Source organism: Schistocerca cancellata, chromosome 6 (assembly GCF_023864275.1).
Source record: "Schistocerca cancellata isolate TAMUIC-IGC-003103 chromosome 6, iqSchCanc2.1, whole genome shotgun sequence".
NCBI classification, from domain to species: domain Eukaryota; kingdom Metazoa; phylum Arthropoda; class Insecta; order Orthoptera; family Acrididae; genus Schistocerca; species Schistocerca cancellata.
Window position 1 is genome coordinate 537,512,931 of NC_064631.1, and position 22,421 is coordinate 537,535,351.

A 22,421-nucleotide genomic window follows, 5' to 3' on the forward strand; every position below is an offset into this window, starting at 1 on the left:
ATTCAATACAGTGCCCAGAAAGCAAGAGAAATGAAATGCACTACAGAATATTACTATTCCGTTTTGAGAGATCTATATAATCAGGTCTCAGCAGGTACCTCACTTCGGATTGCAGACATAAAAAAAGTCAAAGCCAAGTTACTTAATATCAAATAAATCAAATGGAAGGGCTGAAAACAAAATGGAAGGTACGTTTCGTGTTAGACGATCAAACGACTATCCTGTATCATTTAGTGAAGCATACGAAAAACGGAAGAAGGATTTCTATTGATGAAATTTGAACCAAAAAGTTACAATTCTCAGATCCCAACAGGATATCATGAACGAAATGTATCGCTATTATTGCGAGCTATATTCTATAATCAAAGTAGGGATGCCCCACAGCTGGCAGAAGGTGATAACGAAAATTTTCTCGAAGTAGTCACTGAAGAGGACATTTGCGCCTCACCGCGAAAAAAATCCCCAGGTTTGGATGGTCTACCAGGAAAGTTTTACTGGCCAATAGCGGGTGCGAAAATCACCTGCATTCTAAATGAGGTTATTCAGGGTAAAATGTTTCCGGCTGAGTTTAAGGAGAGTGAAATTTTTCTTGTGCCACAAAATAAAGGAAACAAAGATTTAAATAATTTTCGTCCAATTTCACTGCTGAATTCTGGTTATAAATTAATGCTAGAATAGTAAACCGGATAATTTCATGCCTTACAGATAAAATTATTAATAAACATCAGAACAGTGCGCAAGACAGAACCATTTTCCAAAATCTAGCAGAATTCAGGGTATCAATGCAGTAACTTCTGAAACAAACATAAAGTGTGCTTTATTTTTTTCTTAGATTTTTACAAAGCCTTCGATGTAGCAAATCATGAATATCTCTTACAGACGTTGAAGAAAATAGGTTTCAACGACAGGGTCATACAGATGATAAAGAACATAACATCTGGAATAAATCCAAGAATAGCGGTGAATTGTCAACTATCCAGGCCGAAACAAATAAAACGAGGTGTTCCTAAAGGAAGCCCTCTATCGATGTCGGTCTTCGCCGTTTCACTGGAACCTTTCCTCCGACATGTCCATGACAGATTAAAAAGCTTAACATTATCAGGAAATAAAACAGTTATAAGAGCCTATGCTGACGATACAGGGGTCATTATAAGGAATAACGAGGAGGTAACCACGCAAACAACAGCGACTGATACGTACTGTAGAGCATCTGGAGCCAATGCAAACGAAAAAAAAGTAAGATGTTAAATCTCATAGGTTTTGATAATATCAATGTTGAGTGGGCAAGATTAGTCTGACAACATAAAACACTTGGGATGACCCTGAAAGCGTTCCCAATGAAAATTATGGCTTTAAACTGAAGAGTTGCAGCAGATAAAGTATAACGAGCCATTACAGAGAATTTAACTCGATATATGAACTAAGTTCAAAGAACGAAGTATATCAACTCATGCAGTATTGCCAAAGTTTATTATACTGCCCAGAATGATAGCGAGGAGAATAACGTCCAAAATCACGAACTTTTTGTGGAAAGCTAAAGATTTCAGAGTACCTGCTAAAGTAGCCACTTTAGATCCTAAAAATGGTGGACTAGGATTAACTGATATAACAGATAAACCCTCTGCACTTTTGATCAAAAAACAAGTTAATTTAATAAGAGACTAGCGAGAAAGCATATCGAGCCAACGTTTCGAGATCATTAAACTACGAAGCCTGCTTCCCCAGACTGAAGTGTAGAATATCAATAGTCGTTTACAGCATGTGAGGGTTTTCTACGTTGAGTTCAGTTATGTAAGTGCCGAAATCAGACAGTCACGACACTTAACATCAAGAGTCATAATGCCGGAACGAAAGAAAAGCGAAGGAAGGAACAAAATAGAACGACAGTTTCCAAAGATTGATAGGACTGAGATTTGGAAAAACATTAGTTCTAATGTGCTCACGCCTAATATAAAGACATCATGGTAGAAGATAGCTAACAACACAGTTACCACCAATGAAAGACTGTACGCAATCTGGCTCCGTGAAACAAATTTATGTCAAAACTGCCATCTAGCTGACACAATAATTCATAGATTCATTTGCAGCGGTCATATGAATAGTTGGAAGTGGATCCGAGAGCAAATAGCTCTTATTACAAGCACATCCCGTAAGAGCACATCGCTGTCATTGATACACATGCCTGAAGCACGCTATTTCCAGAGGCAAAAATCAACGCTCTGTACTGTTTGCTGGGAAATTTTGTTAATTACGTCATTAACAAACTAGGATCCGACAGCACCACAGAGTTCAAGGTAAAATGCTGTGTGAATATCACAAAATTAGAATTTCGGTAATATGTTGAAAATTATATTTGAAAGAATGGGCATTGATTAATACAAACAAAGAAGACTGTATTGACAGTGATGTTTTGTAGTCACCTTGAAGATCTTGTTTAAACTTTTACTGTAAATTTTTTGTGTGTGTTTTTCCTACTTCAGAAAGTAGTTTTTGAAATTTTGTAAGCTAATGTACAGAACTTATGTGACATTCAGATTTTGTGCCTAATAGTGTCAAAAGACAAAACATTAACGATGCATAATTGGTTTATAGTACAAATGTGAAAATTGACAGTTTTTATGGAAAAGTCTTTATCGATTGATTAAAATCATAAGATTGTATCTGATATGATGTAATATCCAATGACTGGCAAATTGCCCTGTTCATTTTTGCACTGCGATGTGTAAGTCAGTTTTCCAGTGAAAGAGCTAGTATATAGTTCTGATCACTAAAGATAATTAACATTCCATTAAGGTCCAGAAAGTGTAGGTGGAAGGCTAGTCAACTTTATAACATCTCTTTTCCGCCGTTCTCAAGTATTTCAGAGTTTGTCTAATATGATTATGAAAATTGTTTTTATGTGCGATGGGCATTAATCTTCCATATTCTGTATAAGTTTTGGTGACTTCCATACAATTGTGTGAAATGCTCATAGCTAGTCTAACTGAGCGGAGAAGGTTGAGGATCAGTTTCTTCCCTTAAACTGTCTCTCACGGAGACGATTTCCTTGTGTACACTAACGTATTAAAAATTATCCCAAAAACCTGCTATATCCTTCACAAAGTGCTATTTATGCTTCTGTAAAGATTGGAGCACATGTAATTCAAGTGCAGTTTTTATTTATTCATGTTTGAAGAAGTTTGAATGTCTTTAAAAAACTTTTCTTGACGTTCAAATTAATTCTTTCTGGTAATTTAGTCAGTAACACAATCTTCTGTTGTATTTCTTTAACAGCACCACAATTGCAATGACAAACTGTTTTTGTTTAAATCGTTTCATGTATAACATGTCTACATGGTTAGTACATGTACTTAGTCTTTATTTGGAATGCGTAACATTATTGCTTAAATAAATGTTCAATAAAAAATTTCGGAGCACACTTGCCTGCTAAAGGCAAAGTCCTGATTTTGAATCTCAGTTCGGCATACATTTTTAATCTACTAGGAATTTTCAAGTATCAGGAATTTGCCGAGCTCTGCAGTGGCATTCAAGCAACAGAAAAGCCCCTTCACTTTCCCAGGAACAACTTGATTGGACTTTACCAGTGGCAACTTAACGATCAGATTCACGCACCAGTTGAGTCAAGTTTGTTCAGGAATCACATTATAGACAAGTTGAAAGTATTTGCGGCAGATCTAAGTTATGTTCTACCGCGCCTGTTTTCCACACTGGTGGCCAGGATAAAGAGATCACAGTTGTACTTCACACATCATTTTTGCCTATTTTGACATCTTCGAACTTTTTGAAACTTGCAGCTGTGTATAATAGCATTTGTATTAGGGAAAGAGCCTGTAACCCCACATTTTAATTGCAGACAGGTGACCAGACAACAGGATGGGCCTTAAACATGTCGAGAATGTGGAATGTAAAAAAATCTCCAAAAAAACAGCTACAATATTTTTTCCGTAACCTGCAATATTTGTCATGGTTTCCTACCTCTACCAGTACTCTCAGTCCGAAATAAATCACACATCATCTTTTTTCATTCTTGTTCCCTGCATGTTCCCTGCAGCACATCTTCCCCCAGTAGACAACCGTTCACAAATCGCTCCACTAGCTCCACACAACGTTTAGTTGGTGCCAATTTCACCCCATGCATGCACTCTTGCAACCTCTAAGAGTAGTTTTTCCACAGTAACATTCAGTTTCAATCCACTTCCAAAATGTTGTTTGCATCAGAAAGTAATTCGACCACTCAGAACCCTGCACCCAAATCACTAGTTCACACATCTAGTTCGATCTGCAAGGACAAGTGCTAGCGTTTTTCAGCCAGAACCCTGTACCCAGTCCTCTTCTGTCTTTCAGTCAAAGATCCATCCATCAACACATCAGTCGAGCAGAATCTCGGCCCACCACACAGCATTCAATGCCTGCAACTCACAAATGTGGTTTTCTTCTGTTGAGGCGATCTTCGCCAGCTCCAAGATCATGAACAGTGCTACAGAGTTAGCCATGACTAATGCGAAACCGAGCCCACTATCATGCCAGAGGCTCACGACATAAATACAAATTCTCCACAGTCTTGTAGCTATATTAAGTTAACAGCGTACTTAATCACATGGCAAGCATTCTTCAGAGCTGCTGAATTCTTTGTTTTCTGCAGATGAATTATCCTACAGTAGGACCACCCAGCTCCGGCAGCACCTCTTTGCCCTAGCTGAACCCAATATCTTGCCAGACAAGTTATATTTTAGAACAGGCACTCACTTTGCTTCTGGAAATCCGTACAATGTTCACCACAAACGAGCGCGCTAACATTGACAATGTCGACATAAAATGGGACTTCGTGTTTGTTGTCTCTGCAGCAGTAAGTCCCCCATCCATTCTGAACTGCAGTCCACACTTCCTCCTCCACAGACCCAGCCGCATTTTTCAAAGTATCAAAACGAAGTGTGATAGGTCCATTATTGTTTACATTGTCCACAAATGACAAAGGTTCAGAAGCTCTTTGACTCTGTACATAAGTGCAACATATTAGTTACACACAAGAAAAAAAAATCCAGTACTCTACAACTAAGTTACTGATGACACATTGCTAGAAACACTATCAGCCGTAAAATACCTATGATTAATCATGCAGAGTGACCTTATCTGGAATGGTCACTTGAAGCAGACAGTAAGAAAAGCCGTGCCAGGCTGAGATGTACAGGAACAATCTTAAGGAAATATACACTCCTGGAAATTGAAATAAGAACACCGTGAATTCATTGTCCCAGGAAGGGAAAACTTTATTGACACATTCCTGGGGTCAGATACATCACATGATCACACTGACAGAACCACAGACACACAGACACAGGCAACAGAGCATGCACAATGTCGGCACTAGTACAGTGTATATCCACCTTTCGCAACAATGTAGGCTGCTATTCTCCCATGGAGACGATCGTAGAGCTGCTGGATGTAGTCCTGTGGAACGGCTTGCCATGCCATTTCCACCTGGCGCCTCAGTTGGACCAGCGTTCGTGCTGGACGTGCAGACCGCGTGAGACGACGCTTCATCCAGTCCCAAACATGCTCAATGGGGGACAGATCCGGAGATCTTGCTGGCCAGGGTAGTTGACTTACACCTTCTAGAGCACGTTGGGTGGCACGGGATACATGCGGACGTGCATTGTCCTGTTGGAACAGCAAGTTCCCTTGCCGGTCTAGGAATGGCAGAACGATGGGTTCGATGACAGTTTGGATGTACCGTGCACTATTCAGTGTCCCCTCGACGATCACCAGTGGTGTACGGCCAATGTAGGAGATCGCTCCCCACACCATGATGCCGGGTGTTGGCCCTGTGTGCCTCGGTCGTATGCAGTCCTGATTGTGGCGCTCACCTGCACGGCGCCAAACACGCATACGACCATCATTGGCACCAAGGCAGAAGCGACTCTCATCGCTGAAGACGACACGTCTCCATTCGTCCCTCCATTCACGCCTGTCGCGACACCACTGGAGGCGGGCTGCACGATGTTGGGGCGTGAGCGGAAGACGGCCTAACGGTGTGCGGGACCGTAGCCCAGCTTCATGGAGACGGTTGCGAATGGTCCTCGCCGATACCCCAGGAGCAACAGTGTCCCTAATTTGCTGGGAAGTGGCGGTGCGGTCCCCTACGGCACTGCGTAGGATCCTACGGTCTTGGCGTGCATCCGTGCGTCGCTGCGGTCCGGTCCCAGGTCGACGGGCACGTGCACCTTCCGCCGACCACTGGCGACAACATCGATGTACTGTGGAGACCTCACGCCCCACGTGTTGAGCAATTCGGCGGTACGTCCACCCGGCCTCCCGCATGCCCACTATACGCCCTCGCTCAAAGTCCGTCAACTGCACATACGGTTCACGTCCACGCTGTCGCGGCATGCTACCAGTGTTAAAGACTGCGATGGAGCTCCGTATGCCACGGCAAACTGGCTGACACTGACGGCGGCGGTGCACAAATGCTGCGCAGCTAGCGCCATTCGACGGCCAACACCGCGGTTCCTAGTGTGTCCGCTGTGCCGTGCGTGTGGTCATTGCTTGTACAGCCCTTTCGCAGTGTCCGGAGCAAGTATGGTGGGTCTGACACACCGGTGTCAATGTGTTCTTTTTTCCATTTCCAGGAGTGTATTTCATCCATCAAGGGAGTGGCTTACAAGTAGCTCGTTCAACCGAGTCTTAAGTCCTGTTCATCAATACGTGATCCTTACCAGTTGGGACGGATAGAAGACAGAGAGAAAGTCCAACCCAGGACTGTTTAGTCGGCATGAGGGCGTTACAGAGATGTTCAAGAAACACCAGCGGTATACTCTACAAAAGAAGCCCTGTGCAATACGGTCTACTATTGAAATTTCGGTAGACCACTTTACTGGAAGAGTCAAACAACATGTTACTTACTTCCACATACATCTCAGAATTAGATCGTAGTAATAGGAGTATCTACCGCCACACAGCGCTAGGTGGTTTGCGGAGTGTGATGTAGAAGCAGTTGCAGATGCAAGGTGCACGTTCCGATTAAGCACATATGAAGGCAAGCATAAGCTGAAAGGCGTCTAAAGTAACTGCCACTTGCTCGATGGCATCTGCCCACTTCTGCGCCAGGCCTGTCCCTGCCTCGCACAGCCCAAAGGCGCTATTCATACTAGTCACACGATTGCTATGCTCCAGAGCATAACATGTTCACACTTACGTTCGCACAAACATGTTTTCCCATCTCCCTTCAGCGATCAAATGATTCAAATGGCTCTAAGCACTATGGAACTTAACATCTGAGGTCATCAGTCCCCTAGACGTAGAATTACTTAAACCTAACTAGCCTAAGGACATCACACACATCCATGCCCGTGGCAGGATTCGAACCTGCGACTGTAGCAGCAGCGTAGTTCCGGACTGAAGTGCCTAGCCTTCAGTGATCGTGGGACCAGCTCCATGTGCTGGTATCACGAGCGTTTTGGCAGGAGCACCAACAACTGCAGACCGTCATGCTCATGCCCAGATGCGAATGGCGACAGGCACCAGGCACACCTGGTTATTCGGCAGTATCTGAGCACTTATTTGCGGGTAGCTGTTACACTCCCATCAAACTTTTCCCCTGTCTAACAGACACCAGGTCGGAATTCCTGAGTGTGTTTCTTTGTGCAGAAATTTCCAATTTTATATTTGATATGCACAACTGATTGGTATGTGTTCCCATCAACCATAGACCTCGCCATCGGTGGACTGGCTTGCGTGTCTCAGCGATACATGTAGCTGTACCAAAGACTCAGTCACAATGATGGGGTATCTATTGAGAGACAAACCAAATGTTTGGTTCCTGAAGAAGGGCAGCAGTCTGGATGACTGACTGATCTACCCTTGTAACATCAACCGAAACGGCCTCACTGTGCTGGTGCTGTGGAAGTCTGGAAGCTAGGAGAAACTAGAACCTTAATTTATCCTAAGGAAACCAAGGTCTTCGGTATGGTTGAATAATGATGGAATCGTCGTGGGTATAATATTCCAAAGGTAAAATATTCCCGCATTCGAGTCTCTGAGAGATGGCTACTCAGGACGATGTCATGACCAGGAGAAACAAAACTGGCATTCTACAGATCGAAGCGTCAAATGTCATGTTGATTATATAATGGTAAGCCCGAGACTTCGGAAACAGATTTTAAACTGTAAGACATGTCCAGGGGCAGATGTTGACTCTGATCACAATGTATTGATTATCAATTACAGATCAAAGATGAACAAATTGCGAAAAGGTAGGAAATTAAGGAATTGGTACCTTGATTAGTCGAAAGAAGCAGAGATTGTTGAAAGTTTCAGACTGAGCATTAGGCAATGGATGACTAGCACAGGGGGAAGGAAAGCAATAGAAGACGAATAGGAGTGTTTGAGAGATGAAATAGTCTAGGCAGCAGAGGATCAAATGTACCTAAAAAGACCAGGCCAAGTAGAAAAACTTATATTTAGCTGATGAAAGGAGAATATTTTAAAAATGGAACAAATGAAGCAGGTGAAAGGGAATCCAAACGTCTAAAAAATTAGACTGATAGGAAATTCAAAATGGCTAAGCAGGAATGGCTAGAGACAAATGCAAGGATATAGAAGCATATTTTAGGGGAAAGACAGATACCGTCCACAGAAAATTAAAAAGGCCTTAGGAGAAAAGAGAAGCAGCTGAATGAGTATCAACATCTCAGATGAAAGACCAGTCGTAAGTAAAGAAAGGAAAGGTCAAAGGTGGAAGGTGTGTACAGAGAGACTATACATGGGAGATGAAAGTAGAATTACAAAAAGGGGACTTAGATGAGGATGAGTTGGGACATGTGATACTGGGAGAAATATTTGACAGACCATTGAAAAAACAAAGTCGATGTAAGGCCCCAGGAATAAACGACATTCCGTCAGAACTACTAATAGCCTGGGGAGAGCCAGCCATGTCAAAATTATTCCATCTGGTGTGCAAGATGTATAACACAGGTGAAATACACTCAGCCATCAAAAGCAGCTGCTGATAAGTGTGAAAATTTTCGAAGTATCAGTTCAACATGGCATGGTTGCAAAATACTAATACAAATTCTTGGCAGAAAAATGGAAAAACTGGTACAAGCCAAACTCAGGGAAGATTTGTTTGGATTTCGGAGAACCGTAGGAATATTCGAAGCGATACTGACACTACGACTTACTTTAGAGGATAGGTTACGGAAAGACAAACCTTAGTTTGTAGCATTTATAAAGTTAGAGAAGTCGTTTGACAGTGCAAACTGGAATATGCTGTTTGATATTCTAAAGGTAGCAGGGTTACTGCAGAGTTCGAAAGGCTATTTACAGTTTCTACCGAATTCAGACGGCAGTTATGAAAATCTAGAAGCATGAAAGGAAAGCAGTGGTTGAGAAGGAAGTGAGGCAGGGTTGTAGCCTATCCCCGATGTTACTCAATCTGTACACGGAGCAAGCAGTAAAGGAACCAAAGAAATACCTCGAGTAGGAATCAAAGTTCAGGGGAAAGAAATCAAAACGTTGAGGTCTGCGATGATATTGTAATTCTGATAAAGACAGCAAATAACTTGGAAGGGCAGTTACACGGAATGAGCCAGCCACAGTGGCCGAGTGGTTCTAGGAGCTTCAGTCCGGAACCGCGCTACTGCTGCGGTCGCAGGTTCGAATTCTGCCCCGGGCATGGATGTGTGTGATGTCCTTAGGTTATTTAGGTTTAAGTACTTCTAAGTCTAGCAGACTTATGACCTCAGATTTATGTCCATAGTGCTTAGAGCCATTTGAACCATTTGAAACGGAATGGAGGAATAGACAGTATCATGAAAGGGGATATAAGATCAACATCAACAAAATTAAGACAAGGATAATGTAGTTGCATTGTATTAGATGATACTGAGGGAACTGGATTAGGAAATGAGATACTGAAAGTAGTAGATGAGTTTTGCTATTTGGGCAACAAAATAACTGATGATTACTGAAACAGAGAGGATATAAACTGTAGACTGGCGGTGGCAAGAAAAGCACTTCTGAAGACCAGTCTTTTCTGAATGTATTTGTCTGAAGTGTCGCCATATATGGAAGTGAAACGTGGACGAGAAATTGTTTAGACAAGAAGAGAGTAGATGATTTAGAATGTGGTGCTATAGAAGGATGCTGAAGATTAGATGAGCAGAACAAGAAACTAATGAGCAGGTACTGAACAGAAGCGATGAGAAAAGAAATTTGTGGTACAACTTGGTTTTAAGAATGAACTGATAAATAGGACAGATTCTGAGATATCAAGGGATCACGAATTTATTATTAGAGGGAAATGTGGGGATAAATATCATAGAGAAGGAGTAAGAGAAGAATACAGTCAACAGATTCAGAATGATGTAGGTTGCAGTAGCTATTTGGTGATGAAATGTCTTGCACAGGAGAGCTGAAGAGCTGTATCAGAGCAGTCTTCGGACTGATGACCACAACAACATTTGACAAATGTATCCACACTGTAGTGAATAACCTTAGTGTTTGGGGTATATTTCTGCAATGAGACCGGTCACTATTTTTGATTATTATTGTGGACGTTTTCTGTATTTTGAGAACTGTGTTTATATCTTAGGCATTTGTCCCCCAGAAAAGGATTTCGTAGCTGACAACTGAGTGTACATAGAACGTACCATTTACTTCAATATCAGCAACAGTAGTTTCGACCTTAGGCCATTTTCAAGTCGTTACAGCTGCCACGCATCAGAGTTGGAGACACCAGTTATAGAAATACGTGTTTTGCAGTGCAGCCACGAATAATCTGGTTTATAATAAACATTAATCACATCTTGGAATCAAAGTAGCAGTCAAAAGTAGTAAAAGGAATAAAAGTGATGTGGTCGTCTATTGGCCGTGTCCGCCATTGTCACACACCACCTGTTGTTGTTGTAGTCTTCAGTCCTGAGACTGGTTTGATGCAGCTCTCCATGCTACTCTATCCTGTGCAAGCTTCCTCATCTCCCAGTACCTACTGCAACCTACATCCTTCTGAATCTGCTTAGTGTATTCATCTCTTGGTCTCCCTCTACGATTTTTACCCTCCACGCTGCCCTCCAATGCTAAATTGGTGATCCCTTGATGCCTCAGAAGATGTCCTGCCAACCGATCCCTTCTTCTTGTCAAGTTGTGCCACAAACGTCTCTTCTCCCCAATCCTATTCAATACTTCCTCATTAGCTATGTGATCTACCCATCTAATCTTCAGCATTCTTCTGTAGCACCACAATTCAAAAGCTTCTATTCTCTTCTTGTCCAAACTATTTATCGTCCATGTTTCACTTCCATACATGGCTACACTCCATACAAATACTTTCAGAAACGACTTCCTGACACTTAAATCTATACTCGATGTTAACTAATTTCTCTTCTTCAGAAACGCTTTCCTTGCAATTGCCAGTCTATATTTTATATCCTCTCTACTTCGACCATCATCAGTTATTTTGCTCCCCAAATGGCAAAACTCCTTTACTACTTTAAGTGTCTCATTTCCTAATCTAATTCCCTCAGCATCACCCGACTTAATTCGACTACATTCCATTATCCTCGTTTTGCTTTTGTTGATGTTCATCTTATATGCTCCTTTCAAGACGCTATCCATTCCATTCAACTGCTCTTCCAAGTCCTTTACTGTCTCTGACAGAATTACAATGTCATCGGCGAACCTCAAAGTTTTTATTTCTTCTCCATGGATTTTAATAAATACTCCGAATTTTTCTTTTGTTTCCTTTACTGCTTGCTCAACATACAGATTGAATAACATCGGGGAAAGGCTACAACTCTGTCTTACTCCCTTCCCAACAACTGCTTCCCTTTCATGTCCCTCGACTCTTATAACTGCCATCTGGTTTCTGTACAAATTATAAATAGCATTTCGCTACCTGTATTTTACCCCTGCCACCTTTAGAATTTGAATGAGAGTATTCCAGTCAACATTGTCAAAAGCTTTCTCTAAGTCTATAAATGCTATAAACGTACATTTGCCTTTCCTTAACCTTTCATCTAAGATAAGTCGTAAGGTCAGTATTGCCTCACGTGTTCCAGTACTTCTACGGAATCCAAACTGATCTTCCCCGAGGTCGGCTTCTACTAGTTTTTCCATTCGTCTGTAAAGAGTTCGTGTTAGTATTTTGCAGCTGTACTTATTAAACTGATTGTTCGGTAATTTTCACATCTGTCAACACCTGCTTTCTTTGGGATTGGAATTATTATATTCTTCTTGAAGTCTGAGGGTATTTCGCCTGTTTCATACATCTTGCTCACCAGATGGTAGAGTTTTGTCAGGACTGGCTCTCCCAAGGCCGTCAGTAGTTCCAATGGAATGTTGTCTACTCCGGGGGCCTTGCTTCGACTCAGGTCTTACAGTGCTCTGTCAAACTCTTCACGCAGTATCGTATCTCCCATTTCATCTTCATCTATATCCTCATCCATTTCCATAATATTGTCCTCAAGTACATCGCCCTTGTATAGACCCTCTATATACTCCTTCCACCTTTCTGCTTTCCCTTCTTTGCTTAGAACTGGGTTTCCAACTGAGCTCTTGATGTTCATACAAGTGGTTCTCTTATCTCCAAAGGTCTCTTTAATTTTCCTGTAGGCAGTATCTATCTTACCCCTAGTGAGATAAGCCTCTACGTCCTTACATTTGTCCTCTATTCATCCCTGCTTAGCCATTTTGCACTTCCTTTCGATCTCATTTTTGAGGCGTTTGTATTCCTTTTTGCTTCATTTACTGCATTTTTATATTTTCTCCTTTCATAAATTAAATTCAATAATTCTTCTGTTACCCAAGGGTGTCTACCAGCTCTCGTCTTTTTACCTACGTGATCCTCTGCTGCCTTCACTACTTCATCCCTCAAAGCTACCTATTCTTCTTATACTGTATTTCTTTCCCCCATTCCTGTCAATTGTTCCCTTATGCTCTCATTTCTTCAATTTCTTCGTCATCTGCAGAGCTAGTTGGCATATAAACTTGTACTACTGTAGTAGGTGTGGGCTTCGTATCTATCTTGGCCACAATAATGTGTTCACTATGCTGTTTGTGGTAGCTTACCCGCATTTCTATTTTCCTATTCATTATTAAACCTACTTCTGCATTACACCTATTTGATTTTGTGTTTATAACTCTGTAGGCACCTGACCAGAAGTCTTGTTCCTCCTGTTACCGAACTTCACTAATTCCCGCTATATCTAACTTTAACCTATCCATTTCCCTTTTTAAATTTTCTAACCTACCTGCTGATTAAGTGATCTGACATTCCACGCTCAGATACGTAGAACGCCAGTTTTCTTTCTCCTGATAACGGTATCCTCTTGAGTAGTCCCCGCCCGGAGATCCGAATGGGGGACTATTTTACCTCCGGAATATATTACCCAAGAGGACGCCATCATCATTTAATCATATAGTAAAGCTGCATGCCCTCGGGAAAAATTACGGCCGTAGTTTCCCCTTGCTTTCAGCCGTTCGCAGTACCAGCACAGCAAGGCCGTTTTTGTTATTGTTACAAGGCCAGATCAGTCAATCATCCAGACTGTTGCCCTTGCAACTACTGAAAAGGCTGCTGCCCCCTTTCAGGAACCACACGTTTGTCTGGCCTCTCAACAGATACCCCTCCGTTGTGGTTGCACCTACGGTACAGCTATCTGTATCGCTGAGGCACGCAAGCCTCCCCACCAACGGCAAAGTCCATGGTTCATGGGGGGAGGACACCACCTGTATCATGTATAAAATACACTATCACGTTACGAGAAGATATAAAGACCAGACGAGTTCAGCACTCAAATAATGTTACTGGAATGTGAAGGATGGGATATAAACTCGTGATACTAATAAGAGCAGTAAGCACAAATAAATGGTCAGAAGACATAGAAAGATCTAAACGTATGCTAATGGGTCAGTTGCATTTCTGAAAAACACAACATAACATATTTATGAATTCTATGTTGACTGATTCCTTAATTCTACCGTTTCAGACACCGAATTCCTATTCATTAGAAGTGTGTACTCTCCCCGATGGAATTACTCTGGAAATTTTCCTGACGTGAATGAGATTTATTACATTTTTAAGGCAAGTTGCACACTCTGTATACATTATTTTAGCAGAAACATTGATGCTTTATATAAGCCTATCGATTTTTATTCTTTTCTTTTTCTTTTTGTATAGTTTTACTGATTTCATCTATTTGGATGCTGATAACATCACTGTACTTTGCGGATAATTAATGACAGGTATTGAATTTAGTTCTAGATATTTGCATTGTAATTCCTCTGCAATGTTTGGAAAATACTCATTCACATTGTTCACTAGGTGGGGTCAATCATTTATTGCTTCACCTCCACCCTTATCAGTATACTACTATGCTTTTGTTTGTTTCTCCCAGCCTTTTGTTTAATGACATCTCAGACTGCTTTACTTTAATTATTTAAACTATATATTATTTTGTCATAAAGATTTTTGCAGCAATTAGAACCTTCCTAAAAGCCTTTTTCTGCCCTTAACACAAATTTAAAAACTCTGGCTCATTACGTTTCTTTCCCATTGAATTGTAATTGGTTGCATACTTTCCATCTATAGAAATGTAAATAGTTACTTAAACATCTTTTTACTTCCTGGTAATTTAGCTTGATTCATAGCACGCTAGCAGCCGAGACAGGAAGGCGAACGAGACACTAATGGAATCTGCGTGCTGCATTAACGACCGTTGGTCTGGTACGCTGGCTACACCGATCGTGATCTTTAGGATGTTTTGAACGCTAGCTTAAAAAAATGCTGAGTTGCTTCCCAGCCCGTACCTCAGAAACTACGATGCATAAACAGTTAAAATAAGGTAACGCCCACAGCAAAGCTTACATGATTCACAGACCACTGGTGCATACTACTTCGCTGCCTTCCGTTCACTTAAGAATTTGACTTAAGATACTGAAAGTAAATTTGCCAAACCGTGAAATCACTAGACCCCGCACGATGCATCAAACCCTAGGAAAGAGACAGTTTTAAAATATATTGTATTAAAATAATTGTCAGAGGCAAACCTCTTCACTATGTATACAAAAACGCCATTGTTGTCCGATTTTTTTTTTCTGTGGGAGGTTGTCAAATAATATAGCATGCAGAATACAAATGAGGACGTAAATACAGATATAAAGGAATACATTAGTAATGCTTCGAGAAATTGTACTTATATCTGAAGGTGGCTGACACTTGCGATCATTACATGGAACAACAACGGAGAAAGAAGTGTGTGGTATATTTAGTACTACAGACATATCGCAGTCTCTGTGGCCTTAAATGAGCGTAAAGAGAGCAGAAACACGTTGGAAACGAGATAAATATCCGCATATGACGCGGCTTGGCTGGCTCAATACTCGCCTTCGTTTCGTGGGACGGCGCCGACAGTTATCGGATCCAATTTGACTGTTAGCGTGCGCTGCAGACACAATGCGCCACATGACGCAATCGTCCTGGTAGGTATATTGACACAGTAGCCAACTGGTGTTTTATTCATCTGTCACAAAAATGTCCTGACCAGAACTTCCACGCATTAGCGTGTCTCCTACTGCAAGAAGCCTTGCTGTGGTAGTACCCAACGTTTTGTATTTGTGTTATTCGCTTTAGCATTTCACCTTTTGCCGACATTGTTTACCACCTTATGAATTAGGAATCCACTGTCATTCTTAACCGAAACATTCATTATTGCTGTACAGAATATCATCACTAAATCAGGTTAATAAGAGTAAAACTGAAGGCAAGAACGTTGGACAGTTTAAAAACAAGCTCAGAAACATATAAATCTTGCTAAAGCTGAGTGTTGGGCAGAGGCGTGTAAGTTGACTCTCTAAATGAGCTAATGACGTCACATGAATGAGCTACTTTACTTGGACCGGCGGCCATCGTCGATGGAGCATATGATATTGAAGTCTACTAGACTGCGACTAATCTTGATGTTAGGGTGGAAAACAAACAGCTGTGTCAAATGGTTCAAATGGCTCTGAGCACTATGGGACTCAACTACTGAGGTCATCAGCCCCTAGAACTTAGAACTATTTAAACGTAACTAACCTAAGGACACCACAGACATCCATGCCCGAGGCAGGATTCGAACCTGCGACCGTATCGGTCGCGTGGTTCCAGACTGTAGCGCCTTGAACCTCTCGGCCACCCGGCCGGCAAACAGGTGTGTCGGCGTATTCGAATAGCACTAACTACTTTTGAAAAACATATGCGGCGAAATAACGTCAGCGAATAGTTAGATTAGATATAACGATATTAACTAATAGTTCAATAGGTATCATTAGTCTTCTAAAAAACGCAAATTTGGTATTTTTTTTTAAATCTTAAGTCCTAGTTATTAATCTGAGTCCACTGGTTGTTCCCATTAATGTAGATGTGCCTTCTCAGTTCCCGATGTACTTGTGCGTGTTATACGGTCAAAGCGTAGTGCGTATAAATAGATATTTAAAATTATTTATATTATTATTCTTTACTAGATATTTTCTTATTTTTTTCTTAAACACCGTAATGCTTTGTAATGCTAACTTATTTGCAATTTTGTTAAAATATCATGCGTTATAATCACATATACTATCTTACGTGTAACATGTCAATAGGTCGTTTGTTCTTTTATCTAGATAACAGACTAAAACAAAATAGTAAGAATATAAAAAAGTCATATTACTAGCAACTGCATGCACGATTTGCTTGAATGTTTTCTGCATTATCATTTCGTTACATCCAGTCAAAACATTATCCATGAAAAAAGCCAAACAGGCAGACCTAGCTAAAGTAGGAACTCCTCGTAGTAAAGAAGAAAATATGATACAGATACTTCCGTGCAGTTTAAGAGCGTCCTAAAATTGAAAGTCTGGTTTGAAGTTCGCGACAGAAAAGAGTGATATAAAAGTAAATTAACGACCGACTGTTATTCTGTAAGCGAGAGTAAAATTTCGTGACCTCTGGCGAAATCAAGGGAACGCGCGGGTACCACAAATTTCCTGCGAGCGTACCGGTGGCTGAAAACAGTTAAAGTTCTTTCATTAAACTTCCGAACTGCAGGAAGACAACGTAACTTCTCTGCCAGCATCAGGAGGAATACGGCCCCAGAGGTTTCGGTTGCAAGTTGTACGGGAGACACCGGGAAAGGCGAAGCGATTAGCTCCGGGCCAGCCCAGTCTGTTACCGTGTGTCGCGTGTCGCGACTGGGACTGCGTGTTACCGTCTGTCATCGCCGAGGGCCAGCCCTGCCGTTTCGGTAATGCGGAATATCGACGGGGGCGCTCCATTTCTAATGAACACTTACGAAATCAATGCTACGGTTTTACCAGTAAATCTCTTTGCTACTATCTGTACTGAAACACCACGGTCTGCTGCATCTATTATATTGGTTGCGCTCCAGAGAAAGCGCTCCTACCAAATTCGCTAAGAGCGTTATTGATGGATGACGTCAAAAGTTCCCTTTCTTGATGAATGGCACTATTTTTCTTTTTCAGCAAGATCGCACTTTTCTCTCCTCCCGTCAGCCAAACCACAATAATTTTTATTGGCTGTTTCATCGGGTATATATTAAATCAGTTTATTGAAATATCCTATTAACGCTTGTTATGGTGTACCAAAATGAAAGTGGGACGGAATGAACTTAAATGCAGTATTGTGGAAGCTGAAGCCTTGCACTCAAAAATGGTTCAAATGGCTCTGAGCATTATGGGACTTAACTGCTGAGGTCATCAGTCCCCTATAACTTAGAACTACTTAAATCTAACTAACCCAGGGACATCACACACATCCATGCCCGAGGCAGGATTCGAACCTGCGACCGTAGCGGTAGCGCGGTTCCAGACTGTAGCGCCTAGAACCGCTTGGCCACTCCGGCCGGCTGAAGCCTTGCACTCGCTCACACATACGTCAGACCTACACAGTTACAGTTACACTACAGAGACATTTTTCTATCTTGGACTGTGGGTTACAAGTCCCAACCAAACTGCCAAAAAATTGGCTCACATACAGTAAGAAAAATAATAATACTAATGAGAAATATATCACTTCGTCTATGCAGCACTCGATCGCATCAAATCCAAAGATAAATAAAACAGAAGCGCGGTCAGTGAATTCTCTTAATAAACGATTTGCAGTTTTTCCTTCATTAGAATATTCGTCTGTCAAAATTTTTTCACTTGATACTTTCTTTTTGCCCCTTTTTTCCCTTGCTATACCGCGAAATTCGTTTCAAATGGTCTTACCGCGAAGCAAAAGCTTTTTTTCCTAACGTTCGTCGTCCAAGAACTTCTCTCGCACATTACAAATGTAATTTTGCCTTTCTTTTTCTAGATCATCACTTTTCGTATTCTTTATAAGTAACATGATTAAAAGGTTTTTCGTCTTTTACGCTACATTCCTCTATTCTTATCAAGGAGGTTATCTCATTTTTCTCATTAATGGATTTTTAAGAAACTAAAATGAAAACTGTGGTGTCACCGCCAGACACCACACTTGCTAGGTGGTAGCCTTTAAATCGGCCGCGGTCCGTTTGTATACGTCGGACCCGCGTGTCGCCATTATCAGTGATTGCAGACCGAGCGCCGCCACACGGCAGGTCTAGAGAGACTTCCTAGCACTCGCCCCAGTTGTACAGCCGACTTTGCTAGCGATGGTTCACTGACAAATTACGCTCTCATTTGCCGAGACGATAGTTAGCATAGCCTTCAGCTACGTCATTTGCTACGACCTAGCAAGGCGCCATTACCAGTTACTATTGATGCTGTAAAACATGTACCGTCAAGAGCGATGTTCACCAATTATGGATTAAAGTTAAGTATTCTAGCAGCTACGTACTTTATTTGCTAGTCTCAATTACTTGAACTGTTCCACACCTCACGCCAGCCTGCGTGAGCTAAAACGCGTGCCTTTCGGCTTCCTCCTAGTGGATTGGCTGTCTTGCCAGTCCACAACAAAAACTATAAACTGTAACACAAACTTCAGGGTCAAACTATGACAATGGAGCTCATCGAGCCGGAAATCCGCCAATGGATATTTTAAATTATGTTCTTCTGCGACTCTCGCTGGTTATAATTAAGATTATTCATCACATTACCTCACAAAAGACTTCCTGATATTCATTTAACAACTCTTTGCTACTAAATAGCCATCGTACGGAGACTACCATTACATTACCTCTAGCTAGTCTTTGAACAATAAATGAAGTGTAAATCACATTTTATTATATATGACGGTAGTATCTGTTCCCGAAAGAACAGTTACCGTGGATGACCATGCAGCTTTGCTAGAAATGAAATGATAATTAAATGGACACCCTAGCTGCAAACAGGCGTTGATGTACTTCATTGGGGACATGTTGTAAATGTGTGCCCCGACCGGGACTCGCACCCGGGATCTCCTGCTTACATGGCAGACGCTCTATCCATCTGAGCCATCGCAGGCACAGAGGATAGTGCGTCTGCAGGGACTTATCCGTTGCACGCTCCCCGTGAGATCCACATTCCCAACAGGTCCACACCACTACATTCGTAGCTAGGGTGTCCATTTCTAGCAAAGCTGCATGGTCATCCACGGTAACTGTTCTTTCGGGAACAGATACTACCGTGATATATAGTTAAAATACGGCTTCCCGGCCATTGACCTTCTTGTGCGAACGCACACGCTATGCCCGAACTCGTACGGGAGTTGGTAGATCAATCTGCCACGAGTAATGAGTATGATGGGCAAACATCTATTAGGCGCACTACGAATGTAGTGGTGTGGACATGTTGGGAATGTGGATCTCACGGGGAGCGTGCAAGGGATAAGTCCCTGCAGACGCACTACCCTCTGTGCCCGCAGTCTGCCTTCGGCAGTGGCACAGTGCGGACCGTGTTGCCTGCCGGCCGCGCTGTGGTGCGCGCGCCTGTTTGTTTACGCCGGAGCAGCTTCGCGTGTGCGGTGTTGTGAGTCTAGAACGAGATGGCACACTCGTACAGAAAAACGACTTTGAAGTTCAATTTTGCGAACGACTATACACGACCAAAGGCACACGAGATTGAACGTTTCTTAAGGGAAGAGGTAAAAATCGATCCACAGGAAATCGTGGGAATCATTTTATCGATCGTTTCAAGTGTCGTCTATGTCAAGCTAGTTGACGAGGCTGCTTGCGAAAGACTTCTACAACGACCACCGAACGGGTATCGTTTCTGTCATGCCGACGGGAATGTTGGTGTGGTTACAGTCGATCACGCAGGAATGGGGATCCGCACTATACGAGTCTTCAAACTTCCGTTTGAGGTCCCGTCTGAACTTGTTATCGACGCCTTTCGCCCATACGGTACAGTTCTATCCCATGTGGCCGAAAAATGGACGAGTTTTACCACGTACCCCGTTTTAAATGGGGTGAGACAAATACGGATATAACTGCGAAAGCATGTTCCCTCTTATTTGTACGTAGGAGGTTGCTGAGCGATTATAATCTATGATGGGCAACCTCGCACTTGCTCGGGGTGCGGGAAAGAAGGTCATGTCCGCTCGGAATGCCTCCAGCGACGTTTAGTGCAAACTCCACGGGATGACGTTCTGGCGCCACAACAGATGACTGTCTTACCGTTGACCTTTGTGGAAGCCCTGAGAGGCGACGTGAGGGAGATTTCCGATGGGCACCAGCAGCTGCCCCCTATAGAGAACATGGACACCAACGGACTGGAACTCCGACCACCGGTTCCACCACAACAGACACAGGACACCACACAAGAGATGCAGCTGACGGCCGCTCCAGGCTCATCCGTGGTGGCTGCCAGTGCTTCCACCGAGAGCGTGATAGACCAGGCCCAAGACGGAGGATACGCAACCCAAACAGCCGAAACGGAAGCAAGGCAACGGAAACAGCGTTCGCCGAAGAGAAGAAAGAAGCGTCGACTTACTTCTGCTGACGATACCCATAGTCCCGAGGGGACAGTGGACGACAACGACAGTATCGACCTGAGACCAGAGGATTCAACAGATACCGAGGTGACGATGAAGGAATTGCACAGCGGCGATAACTTGAACTCTCCTTCTGGTGACCGGAAGGCAGAACTGGAGATGACAATTGTCCAACATCAGAGCGGTGACAACGTTGCCTCCCATCCTTCGACCACTTCCGGAAATATGCTGGGGGACTGGGCACAAGAAATGGACCAACAGGAACAGAATGAAAATACGAACGCGACGATTGAGGATAGTCCTGGCCAGAGGCCGGGAGGGGTCGGGATATGTTGAACAACTTTGCGTGGTGAGGAGCGCCGGGGGTGCAGATAGACGCTTAATGACACCGCCCTACAACTGATGAACACACGCCAGGCGTACCGCATTGCAACGATAAACAATAATGGAATTCGGACACCGCTTAAAATTCAAATGCTGAAAGATATGTTACGCGCTGCGGACGTGGATATTGTACTCCTACAAGAAGTGCGTTTCACATCGCCGCCAGAGTTCTACGGCTACGAGGCACATTATTCAGTGCTCTATGAAAGTGGATGCGGTGTGGCGATTCTCACCAGGGAAGGAATAGGACTGGAGGACGTCATGTCTCTCCCTTAGGCACGTGGCATAGCGATCACTGTCGACGGCGTTCGTTTCATCAATTTATACGCGCCATCTGGCTCCACAAAACGAAGAGAAAGGGCGACCTTTTACACCGAAGAGATAGCACCGTTGTTCGCTGGACGCTATGATAACAATATGGTGGGCGGCGAATTTAATTGTGTCGTCGACTAAAAGGAACAAGTACCTCATTATGTGCCATGCATGGAACTGCGTGCGTTGATTACCGAAATGGCGCTTCTGGATACCTGGGAACTGCAGCATGGCGACAGACCGGGTTATACGTTTGTAACGGGACACTCGGCGAGTAGACTTGATAGAGTGTATGTGACACGAGCTCGACGGACGGCGATACTGGATGCCGAAATCTGGCCAGCGGCTTTTGCGGATCATATGGCATACGTCTGTACGATTTCACTAACGCGTCAGAAGATATGGCGGAGTAAGAGTCACTGGAAAACGAATTGTGCACTTTTACGTGACACTGCGTGTCGCCGGACGATAGAGGCTGTCTGGGCGATCTGCCTTCGCCGCCAACGAGCATACACCTCGGTTCTCCAGTGGTGGATCAAATGCGCAAAACCAACGTTACGAAGAACGTTGATACGATACGGGCAGGACAAATCGCAGTGGAACCGCACGACGGCTGATTTTTATATTTCAGCCCTGAGGGAGCTGATGACCCAACAACCATCGCCGGAAAGGCACACGGCCATGCGCAGGATAAAAGCCGAGTTATTACAGCTGACAAGACTAAGAATGGAAGGTATAATGGTCCGGGCGAGATTGGCGGACACAGTTGCTGCCGAAACCCCCTCCATGCACCACGTAGTTCGTGAACGCCAACGAC

At 42.9% G+C, this 22,421-nt stretch overlaps 1 non-coding gene across 1 annotated transcript; it reads right to left on the minus strand.

Moving 5' to 3' along the window:
* Positions 1-19,366: 19,366 nt before the first annotated feature.
* Positions 19,367-19,441, minus strand: Trnat-ugu (transfer RNA threonine (anticodon UGU)). The gene has a single exon. It is a non-coding gene; the product is annotated as a tRNA-Thr (tRNA).
* Positions 19,442-22,421: the final 2,980 nt, after the last annotated feature.